Below are 16,316 nucleotides of genomic sequence, written 5' to 3'. Positions count from 1 at the left end.
CTCAAGACCTAAAGTTGTTGAATTCAATATTCGGTCCGGAAGGTTGTAAAGTGCCTAGTCGGAAGATGAGGTGTTGTTCCTCCAGTTTGCGTTGGGCTTCACTGGAACAATGCAGCAAGCCAAGGACAGACATGTGGGCAAGAGAGCAGGGTGGAGTGTTAAAATGGCAAGCGACATGGAGGTTTGGGTCATTCTTGCGGACAGACCGCAGGTGTTCTGCAAAGCGGTCGCCCAGTTTACGTTTGGTCTCTCCAATGTAGAGGAGACCACATTGGGAGCAACGAATGCAGTAGACCACGTTGGGAGAAATGCAAGTGAAATGCTGCTTCACTTGAAAGGAGTGTTTGGGTCCTTGGACGGTGAGGAGAGAGGAAGTGAAGGGCAGGTGTTGCATCTTTTGAATGGGCATGGGGTGGTGCCACAGGAGGGGGTTGAGGAGTAGGGGGTGATGGAGGAGTGGACCAGGGTGTCCCGGAGGGAGCGATCCCTATGGAATGCCGATAGGGGGGGTGAAGGGAAGATGTGTTTGGTGGTGGCATCATGCTGGAGTTGGCGGAAATGGCGGAGGATGATCCTTTGAATGCGGAGGCTGGTGGGGTGATAAGTGAGGACAAGGGGGACCCTTTCATGTTTCTGGGAGGGAGGAGAAGGCGTGAGGGCGGATGCGCGGGAGATGGGCCGGACACGGTTGAGGGCCCTGTCAACGACCGTGGGTGGAAAACCTCGGTTAAGGAAGAAGGAGGACATGTCAGAGGAACTGTTTTTGAAGGTAGCATCATCGGAACAGATGCGACGGAGGCGAAGGAACTGAGAGAATGGGATGGAGTCCTTACAGGAAGTGGGGTGTGAGGAGCTGTAGTCGAGGTGGCTGTGGGAGTCGGTGGGTTTGTAATGGATATTGGTGGACAGTCTATCACCAGAGATTGAGCCAACTCCAGCATGATGCCACCACCAAACACATCTTCCCTTCACCCCTCCATTGGCATTCCGTAGGGATCGCTCCCTCCGGGACACCCTGGTCCACTCCTCCATCACCCCCTACTCCTCAACCCCCTCCTGTGGCACCACCCCATGCCCACTCAAAAGATGCAACACCTGCCCCTTCACTTCCCCTCTCCTCACCGTCCAAGGGCCCAAACACTCCTTTCAAGTGAAGCAGCATTTCACTTGCATTTCCCCCAACTTAGTCTACTGCATTCGTTGCTCCCAATGTGGTCTCCTCTACATTGGAGAGACCAAACGTAAACTGGGCGACCGCTTTGCAGAACACCTGCGGTCTGTCCGCAAGAATGACCCAAACCTCCATGTCGCTTGCCATTTTAACACTCCACCCTGCTCTCTTGCCCACATGTCTGTCCTTGGCTTGCTGCATTGTTCCAGTGAAGCCCAACGCAAACTGGAGGAACAACACCTCATCTTCCGACTAGGCACTTTACAACCTTCCGGACCGAATATTGAATTCAACAACTTTAGGTCTTGAGCTCCCTCCTCCATCCCCACCCCCTTTCTGTTTCCCCCTTCCTTTTTTTTCCAATAAATTATATAGATTTTTCTTTTCCCACCTATTTCCATTATTTTTAAATATTTTAAAATCTTTTATGCTCCCTCCACCCCCACTAGAGCTATACCTTGAGTGCCCTACCATCCATTCTTAATTAGCACATTCGTTTAGATAATATCACCAACTTTAACACCTATGTGTTCTTTTGTTCTATTGTTGTTGACATCTTTTGATGATCTGCTTCTATCACTGCTTGTTTGTCCCTACGACCACACCACTCCCCCCTCCACTTCTGTATCTCTCTCTCTCTCCGCCCCCCCCACACACCTTAAACCAGCTTATATTTCAACTCTTTCTTGGACTCGAACTCAAGTTCTGTCGAAGGGTCATGAGGACTCGAAACGTCAACTCTTTTCTTCTCCGTCGATGCTGCCAGACCTGCTGAGTTTTTCCAGGTAATTCTGTTTTTGTTTTGGATTTCCAGCATCCGCAGTTTTTTTGTTTTTATCTATGGAAATCAAAGTGGTTGGAAGTTATGTTAGAGCTATACAGAGCTCTTGTTATACAACATTTGGAGTACTGCAAGCTGATGTTGGCTCCACATCTCAGGGAGGACATATTGGCCTTGAAGGGGTTACAGCACAGATTCACCAGAATGACACCAGGGCTAATTTATGAGGACAGATTCTACAGTCTAGACTTTTTTTTCTTGTTTCTTTTATTTTTTCATGGTATGTGGGTGCCTCTGACAAGGGGCCAGCATTTGTTGCCCATCCCTAACTGCCCTTGGACTGCGTGGCTTGCTAGTCCATTTCAGGGGGCAGTTAATAGTCAACCATATTGCTCTAGGCCTGCAGACACCTGTAGGCCAGACCAGGTGTGGAGGGAAGATTTCCTTTCCTGAAGGGCCTTAGTGAATCAGCCGGGTTTTTACGGCAATCAGTGATAGTTGTCATGGTCACCATTACTGATAGTGGCTTTTACATTCCAAATTCCAGAGGTGCTAGTGTGTTGGCACTGTCACTGGACTAGTATTCCAGAGACCCAGGGTAATATTCGGGGGACCGGGGTTTGAATCCCACAACAGCAGATGGTGGTATTTGAATTCATTAAAAATCTGGAATTAAAGGTCTAATGACGACCATTGTCAATTGTTAGAAAAACCCATCTGGGTCACTAATGCCCTTTGGGGAAGGAAATCTGTTGTCCTTACCTGGTCTGGCCTACATGTGACCCACAGCAATGTGGTTGACTCTTAAATGCCCTCTGAAACGGCCTAGCAAGCCACTCAGTTGTAACAAACCACTACAACATCACAAAAAAGAGGAATGAAACCGGGCGGACCACCCGGCATTGACCTAGGCACTGGAAACAACAATGGCAATCTCAGCCCAGTTGACCCTGCAGAGTCCTCTCCTTACTAACATATGGGGACTTGTGCCAAAATTGAGAAAGCTATCTCACAGACTAGTCAAGCAACAGCCTGACATAGTGATCCTCACAGAATCATACCTTACAGATAATGTCCCAGACAGCACCATCACCATCCCTAGATATGTCCTGTCCAACCAGCAAAGGTGGTGGCACAGTGGTATACAGTCGGGAGGGAGTTGCCCTGGGAGACCTCAACATTGACTCCGGACCCCATGAAGTCTCATGGCATCAGGTCAAACATGGGCAAGGAAACTTCCTGCTGATTATCATGTACTGCCCTCCCTCAGCTGCTGAATCAGTGCTCCTCCATGTTGAACACCACTTGGAGAAGCACCTTGGAGGTGGCAAGGGTGCAGAAACCATCCAGTTTCATTCCTCTTTTTTGTGACCTTGTAGCAGTTTGTTACAATTGAGTGGCTTGCTAGGCCATTTCAGAGGGCATTTAAGAGTCAACCACATTGCCGTGGGTCTGGAGTCACATGTAGGCCAAACCAGGTAAGGTCTGGGTGGGGGACTTCAATGTCCATTACCAAGGGCAGAATTTTACAGCCCTGTTTCAGTGGGGACGGGGCCGTAAAATGCGGCAGGTCGTTATAATCCCCATTGACTACAGCGGGAATGTAAAATCCCACTGTCGTAAAATTCTGTCCCAAGAATGGCTCGGTAGCATCAATATTGACCGAACTCACTGAGTCCTAAAGGACATAGCTGGTAGGAGTGACCTCCACAGTCGTTGTGGAGACGAAGCCCCACCTTCACATTGGGGATACCCTCCATCATGTTGTGTGGCACTACCGCTGTACTAAACAGATCTAGCAACTCAAGGCGGGACACCCATGAGGCGCTATGGGTCGTCAGCAGCTTCAGAATTGTACTCAAATGTAATCTGTATCCTCATAGCCTGGCATATCCCCCACTCTACCATTACTATCAAACCAGGGGATCAACCCTGATTCAATGAAGAGTGCAAGAGGGCATGCCAGGAGTAGCACCAGGCATACCAAAAATGAGGTATCAACCTGGTGAAGGTATAACACAGGACTACTTGCATGCCAAACAGCATAAGCAGCAAGTGATAGACAGAGCTAAGCGATAGATCAGACCTAAGCTCTGCAGTCCAGCCACATCCAGTCATGAATGGTGGCGGAGAATTAAGCAACTCACTGGAGGAGGAGGCTTCACAAACTCTCCCATCCTCAATGGTGGAGGAGCCCAGCATATCAGTGCAAAAGATAAGGGTGAAGCATTCACAACAATCTTCAGCCAGAAGTGCTGAGTGGATGATCCATTTCGGCCTCCTCCGGAGATCCCCAGAATAACAGATGCCAGTCTTTAGCCAATCCGATTCACTCCACATGATGTCAAGAAACAACTGAAGGCACTGGATACTGCAAAGGCCATGGGCCCTGACAACATTCCGGCAATAGTACTAAAGACTTGTGCTCCAGAACTTGCCGCACCACTGGCCAAGTTGTCCTAGTACAGCTACAACACTGGCATCTGTCCGGCTATATAGGAAAGTGCCCAGGTATGTCCTGTACACAAAAAGCAGGACAAATCCAACCCAGCCAATTACCGCCCCATCAGCCTACTCTCCAGTAAAGTAATGGAAGGGGTAATCAAAAATGCTGTCAAGCGGCACTTGCTTAGCAATAACCTGCTCACTGATGCCCAGTTTAGTTTCCACTAGGGCCTCTCAGCTTCTGACCTCGTTACAGCCTTGGTTCAAACATGGACAAAAGAGCTGAATTCCTGAGGTTAGGTGAGAGTGACTGCCCTTGACAGCAAGGCAGCATTTGACCAAGTATGGCATCAAGGAGCCCTAGCAAATCTGGAGTCAATGGGAATCAGGGGGAAAACTCTCTGCTGGTTGGAGTCATATCTAGCACAAATGAAGTTGGTTGTGGTCGTTGGAGGTCAGTCATCTCAGTTCCAGGACATCACTGCAGGAGTTCCTCAGGGTAGTGTCCTAGACCCAACCATCTTCAGCTGCTTCATCAGTGACTTTTCAATCATAAGGTCAGAAGTGGGGATGTTCGCTGATGATCGCACAATGTTCAGCACCATTCACAACTCCTCAGATACTGAAGCAGTCAGTGTTCAAATAAAGCAAGGCCTGGACAATATCCAGGCTTGGGCTGACAAGTGGCAAGTAACATTCGTGCCACACAAGTGTTGGGCAATGACCATCTCTAACAAGAAAGAATCCAACCATCCCCCTTGATGTTCAATGGCATTACCATCACTGAATCCCCCAATATCAATATCATTTTGGTTACCATTGACCAGAAGCTGAACTGGACTAGCCACGTAAATACAATGGCTACAAGAGCAGGTCAGAGGCTAGGAATTGTGCGATGAGTAACTCAACTCCTGACTCCCCAAAGCCTGTCCACCATCTACAAAGCACAAGTCAGAAGTGCGATGGAATACTCTCCACTTGCCTGAATAGGTGCAGCTCCCATAAAACTTAAGAAGTTTGACATCATCCAGCACAAAGCAGGCTGCTTGATTGGTACCACATCCTCAAACATTCACTCTCTCCACCACTAACACACAGTAGCAGCAGTGTGTACCATCTACAAGAAGTACTACAAGGCTTCTTGCACAGCACCTTCCAAACCCACGACCACTACCATCTAGAAGGACAAGGGCAGTGGATAGATGGGAACACCACCATCTGGAAATTCCCCTTCAAGCCACTCACCATCCTGACTTGGAAATATATCACTGTTCCTTCACTGTCGCTGGGTCAAAATCCTGGAGCTCCCTTCTTAACAGCACTGTGGGAGTACCTACACCACATGGACTGCAGCGGTTCAAGAAGGAAGCTCACCATCACCTTCTCAAGGGCAACTAGTGATGGGCAATAAATACTGGCCCAGCCAGCGACGCCCACATCCCATGAATGAATTAAAAATAAAATGAGATCCCACCAGCTGCCAGAGCATTACCCTTGGCTTCTCGATCATGAGTCCAGTGATTTTACGATAACACCACTCTATGCCTTTGAACGTAGAAGATTAGGGGCTGATCTCATTGAGGTGTTTAAGATGATCAAAGGAATTTACAGGACAGATATGGAGATGCTGTTTCCTCTGGTGGAGAAAGTCCAGGACAAGGGGGCATAATCTTTCAGGGTTTGATGTTAGGAGGAACATTTGTTTTCCCAACAATTTGGTTTCCTGAAACTCATGAGATTGTGTAGTGTTTAGTGTTCAGCCATCTCACTTAGAGTTTTGTTTGGTGCCCAGTAACAATGTACATATATCATTTGGAACAACTTCTAAAAGCTGGTCTTTTTGCTTAAATTTGCTTATCTTCTTGCTCCACTTTGCCTTTCCCTTCTGACCACGATTGCCATACATTCTGCAATTCTAGAGCTAACTCTGTCAAATACTATTAATTACTTTCAGCACTAAACTTAAAAGATTTTAATTGCTGCCCTTCTGAAGGCAGCCAGAGCATCCCAACCATCACTTCTCTTCCTGCCCCTTCATTTCCAGAATCCCTCTCAAAAATGTGCACATCCTCAGTTCCTTCCTCCTAAAATCTACATGCCATTCTTGGTGACATTATCCATGGATAGGAGCCATTTTCCAAATGTATGCTGATGACACCCACTCCCACACCTCCAATTCAGCATTCAATTCTTCGATTAGCTTTGTGCTCTTGGACCGCTCATCTAGCATTCAGAACTGAGTCATAACTTCCACCTGCTAAATATTGGGAAGACCAATATTTGGTTCTCAACACAAATCTCCCTCCTTACACCACTGGTTGTAGTCCATATCCTGTCAGTGTCATAAGCTGAACCAGGCCATTCAGAACCTTGCAATCCATGTTTGACCTTGAGTTGCCTTTCCGAACCCATATACTCTCTGTCACTAGGACTACGTGCTTCTACTTCCATGACATTATCAAGTTGCTTTGACCTCAGCTCCTGTTCTGCTGATTTCCTATCAACATTCAGTTGACAATACTCTTGCCTCTGAGTCATAAGGATCCAGATTCACTCCAGGGTTTGAACATAAAAATCTAGGCTAACACTCCACAGCAGTACTGAGGGAGTGTTGCCCTGTTGGAGGAACTGTCTTTTGGATGGGATCTTTAAAGCAAGGCCCCATCTGTTTGCTTGGGTTGATGTAAAAGATCCCATAGCACTATTTTGAAGAAGAACATGTCCCCAATGTCCAGGCCAATGTTGATCCCTCAGTCAATAGCATTGGTAAACAGATTATCGAGTTCTTATGGAAGCCATTCAACCCACCGAGTGCAATGAGTTTGCTCGTTGAGACCAATCCAGTCAGTGCCAGCATTGATTATCGTGATCGCATTTCTGTTTATGGGAGCTTTCTGTGCACAACTTGGCTGCCTCATTTCCTACATTACAACAGTGACTACACTTCAGAAGTATTTTGTTTGCTATGAAGCACGTCTGGTGGCCATAAAAGGCACTAAAGAAATTAAAATCTTTCTTTTTGCTTTCATATGTAAAATAGGTTGCATTTAGGAGGCTAAAGAGAAGAAATAGGGCTTAGCCATAGCTGCTTTTAGGGCACTACAAGTGCTGTTAGGGATTCAAAATGGTGTCCACGGGATACACACCCATTTCAGGCATGAATCATGCTAAATATAATCTCAGTAAAAGCGTTGGCACAAATGCAGTTGACATGCGCTGGAAGCATGCAGATCAGACAGATTATAATGTCAATCAGCATGCAATGCTGTTTTGACATTGGAACTGCCATTTTAGAGCTCAACATTCCAGGCAGTGTCTTCTCTTAAGCTCGCACGCTGAGCTTACATTAAACTGCAGGAAGGAACCCCTCGCCAGCACTATTTAAAGGGATCAACAACAACTTACAGGTTAGTTGCTAGTTTATTTGTTCTGGCGGTTGCTATAATACTACATGTTATTGGTACTTTATATAATTGTTTTGAAGTTTCAGAGATGTGGCAGGTGCTTTTTATGCAGAAGCCTTAAAATCAGCAGAGTTCTCAAAGACATGGATGCACAAGTTAGCCATCCTATTCGAGTCAAGGATGACAAAATGAACAGAGGCCTTGCAGAGTGGAGCAAATTTATAGAAGAGGGAAAAAGGGTTCCCGGACATAGGCCATATATCATCCAGGGTGCTCAGTAGTCCTACATGAACATCAGCAGCACCTAATTTTTTGAGATGTCTGCGCCCTTCACTAAGGAGGTCATCAGTGAAATCTGCACCCATAACTCCAGCCTCAGAGCAGGTCAAGGGCCATGTTACCAAAGACTGTGCTGGCAATCAGAACTATACACGTGGCTCCTCTAAACTGATGTTGGAGATATTAGCAACGTTTCACAGTTTGCAGTCTACTGTTACATGGGGCGGTCACAAAGGCTTTCTATTCAAAGAGAGATATCTTAATTTCATTCTCTCTTGACACAAGAAGGTGTGATTGAGAATGAGGGTTTGCAGGCTTTCCCACAGTTCAGGGTGCCATTGACTGCTAAAATGTCAGCTTTGCCTTATTTATTTATTTGTTCATGGCATGTTGGTGTCACTGGTTCAGCCAGCATTTATTGCCCATCCCTAATTACCCTTGAAGGGTCAACCACATTGCTGTGGGTCTGGAGTCACATGTAGGCCAGACCAAGTAAGGACAGCAGATTTCCTTCCCAGTGGGTTTTTAACAACAATCATTTTGTGGTCACCATCAGAGTTAAAATTTCACCATCGACCATGATGGGATTTGAACCCAGATCCCTGGGGCATTACCCTGGGTCTATGGAATATCAGGCCAGTGATAATACAACTATGCCACCACCTGCCCTTATACCAGAACTGAAGAAGGTTTGTTATGGTCCTAAAATAATGGAACAAAAATAAACTTTACTATGCAAGGTCAAAAAGATAAAATAACTTACACTAGCTATCGTATACTCTAACATTCAGGGTTAACATTAGGTACATGTGAATTAATAGGCAAACTGCAGTCGAACATACTATATTACACAATAAATGGTAGATGCGATCAAGAGAGATTCCCTTCTCCCTGTTCTCTGTCTGGGACTCTTGTTTTCTGTGATGCTTCACTCCTGGTCACATGACCTAACTTCATGCCATTCTCCCTTTCTGAGCAGATATGCTGGGCCCCCCTTCAGCTCAATGAACTTAAAATGCTGAAGTGTGCATGCACAGCCCACTCCCTGTCGATGCATTCACTGGGACCTCTTCCTGTCCCTTTCCCCTATCTGGGACTGCTGTGACCTCTCCCTGTCCCCTTTCCCTTTGGGACCTCTCCCTGTCCCCTGGCTGGGACACTGGTCTGCAATAATGCTCTGCTCCCAGTCTAATGACCCAGGATTTTGCACCATTTACTGTGCAGGCTGCTAGGCCTGTCGTTGGCCTGAAGAACTTAAAATACTGAATTGGGCATGTGCAGCCCCCTCCTGGTCCATGCGTGCATGAAGGCTCTGAGGTCTGTCCAGACCTGGAGTTACCCGCTGACGCCGAGAAGATATGTTGGCAATCATAACAGTTTCCACATCCTCAATACCTGGCTGGTGTGTAACCATTGACAGTGCAACGTGCAGATCAATGCCCAGTAACCCGGCCGCAGTCACAATGCCTTCATTCAGCGGCAGTCCACTGTACCAACTGCATTTCAGCCACCAAAGCAAACCAAAAAATGACTAATGAGTGACAAGGGCTATTCGCTGTTGAATACACATGATTGTTAACTGGCTGGCAGTTCTATACTGGAAAGGATGGGCTCCAGGTTTTGTGCAAAGCCCTGTGCCAACTTTGTGCCAGACTCCTCCACACTCCTTGATGTGGACTGCAGGCTTCCTGGCAAGCCTGCTAATGCATGAAGCCAATGTATGAAGCATTTTAGTATGTAACCTGTCAGCCTCCTTCTGTAGCTCGGCCCATCAAAGTACTCATTTGAGTCCTCTGCAGCAGAACTCATGTGTGACCTTGCCCTCCCAAAACCTGGCACCAATGCTATCATTGCACTCTGCCTTGGCAGCAGCATGCATGTGACCAGTATCTCACCACGTGCAGATACTGTCCCTCGCCCATCAGTTAAGATACCTGCAGTGTCAATACATGAGCTAGTGGCTGCATTTGTGAAATCAAGTGCTGGTGATTTCTTCATCACATCACTCTCTTTTTGGTCTTCCTCCACTGCCTGGCCAAGTTTCACCTCTTAGATATCTGAAAGAAAAAAAGACGTAAGGCTAAAGTTGTGATGACGGGAGGAGTGGAGGCAAGTAAGAGGTGCATACTTACATCATTCAAGTCAGAATAGATTGGAGGAAATGCGATATGGGATTGAGAATTAGGTACAAGAATACCAGCAACGTCAACGAATTCAGCCCTGCTGCTGGCCATGGCCTTACCAATGGCCCTTCTGATAATGGCCAACACCGTTTCCACCATGGGGTTAGAGCCTGCCAGTGTGCCATTCCCCTGGAGTTAGTTCCTGCTGCTTCCAGTTGTGTGCCGCCTTGTGCTGAAAGAGAGAGGGAAGTCTGTCAGTGAGTGTTGTGTCATCTGTTTTGGTGATGTAACTGTTATGATTGAATACTGACAGTTGTGCAAGCTGTGAGATGTGGATCTGAGGCTTGCAGCATTGCTAAGTGTGGGAGGGTGCGGTGAACTATATGAATGTTAGGTATAAGTCCTGATTAATAGAGATTGTTGGTAAGTGAGTGATGGAGATGTGATGAATTGAGCAGTGTCTGAGGTGAATGGTGCGGTTGGTGGGATATGACACTTGAAGATGATTTCACTGACCTTGACTACTCATGTGAGGCCATTAAATGTTTTGCAGGACTGCAGCCAGATCCTTGGCGCTGCACTCCAGGCATTGGCCTTGACAGCTATCTCCTTCCACTGCCTTTTCACCATGTCTCTGGAGGGTTTCTCAGCCCCCTGTGGATATGTGGAGGGGATTTTTCCTGCCAGCAGCAGGAAGCCTGGTGGGTGGGATAACTTAATTTGGTGTGAAGTCAAAAATCTGTTTCCTGGTGTCATGATGGACCTTAACAATTATGTTCTCGGGACTTTAAGTAGGGGGTTCAGCTTTCCAACAAACAATGTTGGGAAATCCTTTAGCATGCATTAGCAAGTCATACATGGTCATTAAATGGCCACCTCACTGGAATTAGTATCTTCTACCGTGAAGACTGATGCAAGGTATTTATCCAACTCCTCTGCCATTTCCTGGTTCCCCATTATTATTTCCCCAGCCTCATTCTCTAAGGGGCCTATATTGACTTTGGCCTCTCTCTTCCTTTTTATATTTAAATAAGCTCTTACTATCCATTTTTATATTTCTTGCTTGCTAGTTCAATTGCCTTGCAATCCATATAGTAACTTAGTGGTCAACTTACATTTCGAGACATCAGGTGACCTGTGGCAGCTATCTTTAGTCAGTGCCTTTTTATCTTAAAAAAATGCCCCTTTTAAACAGTTCAGTATGATTTTGGTGAGCTGGTGAAATTATCGGTTGATATCACTCAGTGACAATGTCCCACCATCGTGACAGTGTGCAACAACACTAACAGCAAAGTACAGCACTAGAACAGGCCCTTCGGCCCTCCAAGCCTGCGCTGATCATATTGCCTGTCAAACTAAAACATTTTGTACTTCCGGGGTCCGTATCCCTCTATTCCCATCTATTCATGTATTTGTCAAGCTGCCTCTTAAATACCACTATTGTACCTGCTTCCACCACCTCCTCTAGCAGCACATTCCAGACGCTCACTACCATCTGCGTAAAAAACTTGCCCCGCACATCTCCTCTATAGTTTTCTCCTCTCATCTTAAATCTATGTCCCCTAGTAATTGACTCTTCCACCCTGGGAAAAAGCTTCTGACTATCTACTCTGTCCAAGCCACTCGTAATTTTGTAAACTTCTATCAAGTCGCCTCTCAATCTCCGTCACTCTAGTGAGAACAATCTGAGTTTCTCCAACCTCTCCTCATAGCTAATAACCTCCAGACCAGGCAGCATCCTGGTAAACCTCCTCTGCACCCTCTCCAACGCCTCCATATCCTTCTGGTAATGTGGCGACCAGAATTTAATGCAATATTCCAAGTGTGGCCTAACCAAGGTTCTATACAGCTGCAGCATGACTTCCCAGCTTTTATATTCAATACCCCTGCTGATGAAGGCAAGCATACCATATGCCTTCCTGACTCCCTTATCCACCGTGTTACCACTTTCAGTGACCTGTGGACCTCTACACCCAGATCCCTCTGCCTGTCGATGCACTTAAGTGTTCTGCCATATACTGTATAATTCCTACCTGTATTAGACCTCCCAAAATGCATTACCTCACATTTGTCTGAATTAAACTCCATCTGTCATTTCTCCGCCCAAGTCTCCAACCGATCTATATCCAGTTGTATCCTTTGACAATCCTCTTCACTATCTGCAACTCCTCCAACCTTAGTGTCATCTGCAAACTTACTAATTAGCCCAGTTACATTTTCCTCCAAATCATTTATGTATACTACAAACAGCAAAGGTCCCAGCACTGATCCCTGCGGAACACCACTAGTCACAGCTCTCCATTCAGAAAAGCACCCTTCCACTGCTACCCTCTGTCCTCTATGACCAAGCCAATTCTATATCCATCTTGCCAGCTCACTTCTGATCCCGTGTGACTTTACCTTCTGTACCAGTAGCCTTGAGGGACCTTGTCAAAGGCCTTACTGAAATCCATGTAGATAACATCCACTGCCCTTCCATCATCGATCATCTTTATCACTTCCTTGAAAAACTCGATCAAGTTAGTGAGACATGACCTCCCCTTCACAAAGCTATGCTGCCTCTTACTGATACGCCCATTTGCTTCCAAATGGTAGTAAATCCTGTCACGAAGAATCTTCTCCAATAATTTCCCTACCACTGACGTAAGGCTCACTGGCCTGTAATTTCCTGGATTACCCCTGCTACCCTTCTTAAACAATGGAAAAACATTGGCCATTCTCCAGTCCTCTGGGACCTCACCTGTAGCCAGTGAGGATACAAAGATTTCTGTCAAGACCCCAGCAATCTCCTCCCTTTCCTCCCTCAGTACTCTGGGGTAGATCCCATCTGGCCGTGGGGACTTATCCACCTTAATATTCTTCAAGTTGCCCAGCACCTCCTCTTTCCTGACCTCAATATAATCCAGGCTATCTACACACTCTTCCCTAGACAAATCGACCGCTGAGTCCTTCTCTTTGGTGAATACTGATGAGAAGTACTCATTTAGTATCTCTCCCATTTCTTCTGGCTCCACACATAGATTCCCACCTCTGTCCCTGAGTGGGCCTACCCTTTCCCTGGCTACCCTCTTGCTTTTTACATATGTCTAAAAGGCCTTGGGATTTTCCTTAATCCTGGTTGCCAATGACTTTTCATGACCCCTTTTAGCCCTCTTGACTCCTTGCTTAAGTTTCTTCCTACTTTCTTTATATTCTCCACGGGCTTCATCTGTTTCCAGCATTCTAGCTCTTACGAATGTTACCCTTTTCTTTTTGACTAATCTCACAATATCCTTCGTTATCCAAGGTTCCTGAAACTTGCCATACTTATCCTTCATCCTAGCAGGAACATGCCAGTAAGACAGAGATGAGGAGGAATTTCTTCTCTCAGAGGGTAGTCAATCTGTGGAATTCTTTTACCGCAGAGGGCTGTAGAGGCTGGGTCGTTTAGTATATTCAAAGCGGAGATAGAGAGATTTTTAATCAGGAAGGGAATCAAGGGTTATGGGGAAAAGGCAGGAAAGTGGAGTTGAGGATTATCAGTTCAGTCATGATCTCATTGAATGGTGGAGCAGACTCAATGGGCCAAATGTCCTACTTCTGCTCCTATGTCTTTTGGTCTTTTGGTCCACAGATGCTGCCTGACATGCTGGGTATTTCCGTGATCTTTTTTAATTTTTAAAGTGAGGTCAATGTTGTAATGTAGGAAATGTGGCAGCCAATTTGCACACAGCAAGCTCCCAAAAACAACAATGTGATAATGACCAGAAAATTTATTTTTGCAATGTTGAAATCACTGAAAGATGAACTTGCATCCAAAGAAGAAACAGAGCAGTTAAGAAGCTTGATTGGACAGTTAAACTGGCTATGCATTCAGAAAAGACCCGATGCCTGTTATGACATGTTGGAACTTAGTACTATGATGAAACACGCTTTAGTTGAGGAGGGTCTGAGGGCAAATAAAACATTAAGGAAATTAAATGTGGAGAAATGCGCACTCAAGTTTGCATCCTTGGGTAACCCGAAAGATACAAAATTAGTCCTTTTTTGTGATGCTTCCCATGCCATTCTTCTGGATGGGTATTTGAGTACAGCTGGATTTATCATATTCTTGGTGGGTGAAAACAAAAAATGTTGTCCCGTGGCCCAAGATGCCAAGAAAATACAAGAAAATACAAAGAACCCTTATTGCAGAAACACTGGAGTTGGTAGACGTAATAGATATGGTATTGTACTTACCTAACGTTCTGGGAAATGTTTGCCCATTGAAAGCTATGTTGATAACTGTTCTCTTTGCAATAATGTTCATTCAACAAAGTGTGTCACTGAGAAATGGTTGAGCTTGACCTTGCTATTATAAAGGTAATGTTGGAGAGATCTCTAAACTAAACTGAGTAAACGCAAGTCACCAATTATCAGACTGTTTTACAAAGAGGAATGCTTGCTCCACGAAATTGTTGCAGGTCATAGAAGAGGAACACCTTGTGTTATGATGGGCTGTAAGGAATATAGAAAACCAATTTTTTTCTTTGATAGCTTTGTAATTATTTAAGTACGCTATAAAGTTTTTGTTTAGAGAAAGAAAGGGGAATCTGTTAATGGTTGGTTGATTATGTTGTTAAAGATACACAGGTGATAGGCATTGTTTGATTAAGGACTGAGAGCACATATAAAGCGAGTCAGCTTGGCCTAAATAGCCAAGTGGTTATGGTACTGGGCTTGTAACCCCAAAATCAGGAGTTCAAATCTCACAATGGCAAAAAACTATAAAACAGTGTAACTTCATCTGAAACAGATGGAACCGGGTTTGTACTTGAAAGAGTTACTCATGCTCAGTTCCTCTAAATATGTCATCAAGAGTTCAAATCTCACAATGGCAAACTATGAAACAATGTAAATTCATCTGAATAGGAACAGATGGAAACGGCTTTGTACTCGAAAGAGTTATAAAGAGAGTCAGCTTGGCCTAAATAGCCAAGTGGTTATGGTACTGGGCTTGTAACCCCAAGATCAAGAGTTCAAATCTCACAATGGCAAACTATGAAACAATGTAACTTCATCTGAATAGGAACAGATGGAAAAGTGTTTGTTCTCAAAAGAGTTATAAAGAAAGTCAGCCGAGACACTGGGTTGGTAGTTTGAAGGTAGAGATCTGTAATGCTGCATCCTGTGAATAAACCTACTAACCAGGAAAAGATTGGTGTCTTGTTTCATACTTCACCAAATGGCTTTGATCCATTTAACACATTGTAAAATAACCAACTATATCAACTGAAGCAAAAACAGAAAATGCTGGAAAAACTCAGCAAGTCTAGCAGCATCTGTCGAGAGAGAAACTGAGTTAACGTTTCAAGTCCGTATGACCCTTCTTCAGAGGGCATACAGACTCGAAATGTTTCTCTCTCCACAGATGCTGTTAGACCTGCTGAGTTTTTCTAGCATCTTCTGTTTTTGTTTCAGATTTCCAGCATCTGCAGTATTTTGCTTTTAACCATTATTAACTGATTAGGCTATATGTCAACAATGGCCACTTAGGTGAAGAATCAGAAAGCAGCCAGTGGAACTCTGCCCCAACAATCGCCAGGCCTTTCAAGAAAGAAAAAAATTGGACAAAATAAATAAGGAGTATCTCATATGTATAACGGAAAATAAAAATTATGTTTACACAGACTTGAAAAATCTCTTTGACAAACTGGGTGTATTCAACAACAGCTGTTAGTACACAAAGGAGAGCATTCAAATGATTCTGCAGCTATTTATAAGTGAATTAATGATACAAACACAACCCCATCTATCAGTGATAAAATGCTTTCAGCTGCAGGGCTCAACACCATCCATTACTATTAACTCCTAGAGTAATAACGCCACTTTTATACGCTAATTAAGAGATAATGAACATAAGGGTGTTGCATTATCATCTGCTTTAGCACTGCTGGTTTACTTCCACGTATAATGCAAGTTAATGAATAAATAAGCAAAACCCACAAAATTAATATTTCTTTGGATTCATTATCTCTCTCTCAGCACAGCGAAAAAAGCACTCATGACCAGCAGTAATTATTCAGATAATAGTACATTTTCCCTGTTTGCTCCCTCCATCTAATAGTTTGATGTTTTTCCCACGTAAAAGTGAC

The 16,316-nt window shown here is 44.9% G+C and overlaps 1 protein-coding gene across 2 annotated transcripts in view; it reads right to left on the bottom strand.

Annotated features, from left to right (window-relative positions):
* The window catches only part of LOC121282344 (alpha-1,3-mannosyl-glycoprotein 4-beta-N-acetylglucosaminyltransferase C-like), a 146,094-nt gene that overhangs the window by 99,396 nt on the left and 30,382 nt on the right, over positions 1-16,316 (bottom strand). The gene's annotated exons all lie outside the window — the stretch shown is intronic.

Source organism: Carcharodon carcharias, chromosome 9 (genome assembly GCF_017639515.1).
Source record: "Carcharodon carcharias isolate sCarCar2 chromosome 9, sCarCar2.pri, whole genome shotgun sequence".
Taxonomy (NCBI): Eukaryota; Metazoa; Chordata; class Chondrichthyes; order Lamniformes; family Lamnidae; genus Carcharodon; species Carcharodon carcharias.
This window is presented reverse-complemented; position numbering and strand designations above follow the sequence as displayed.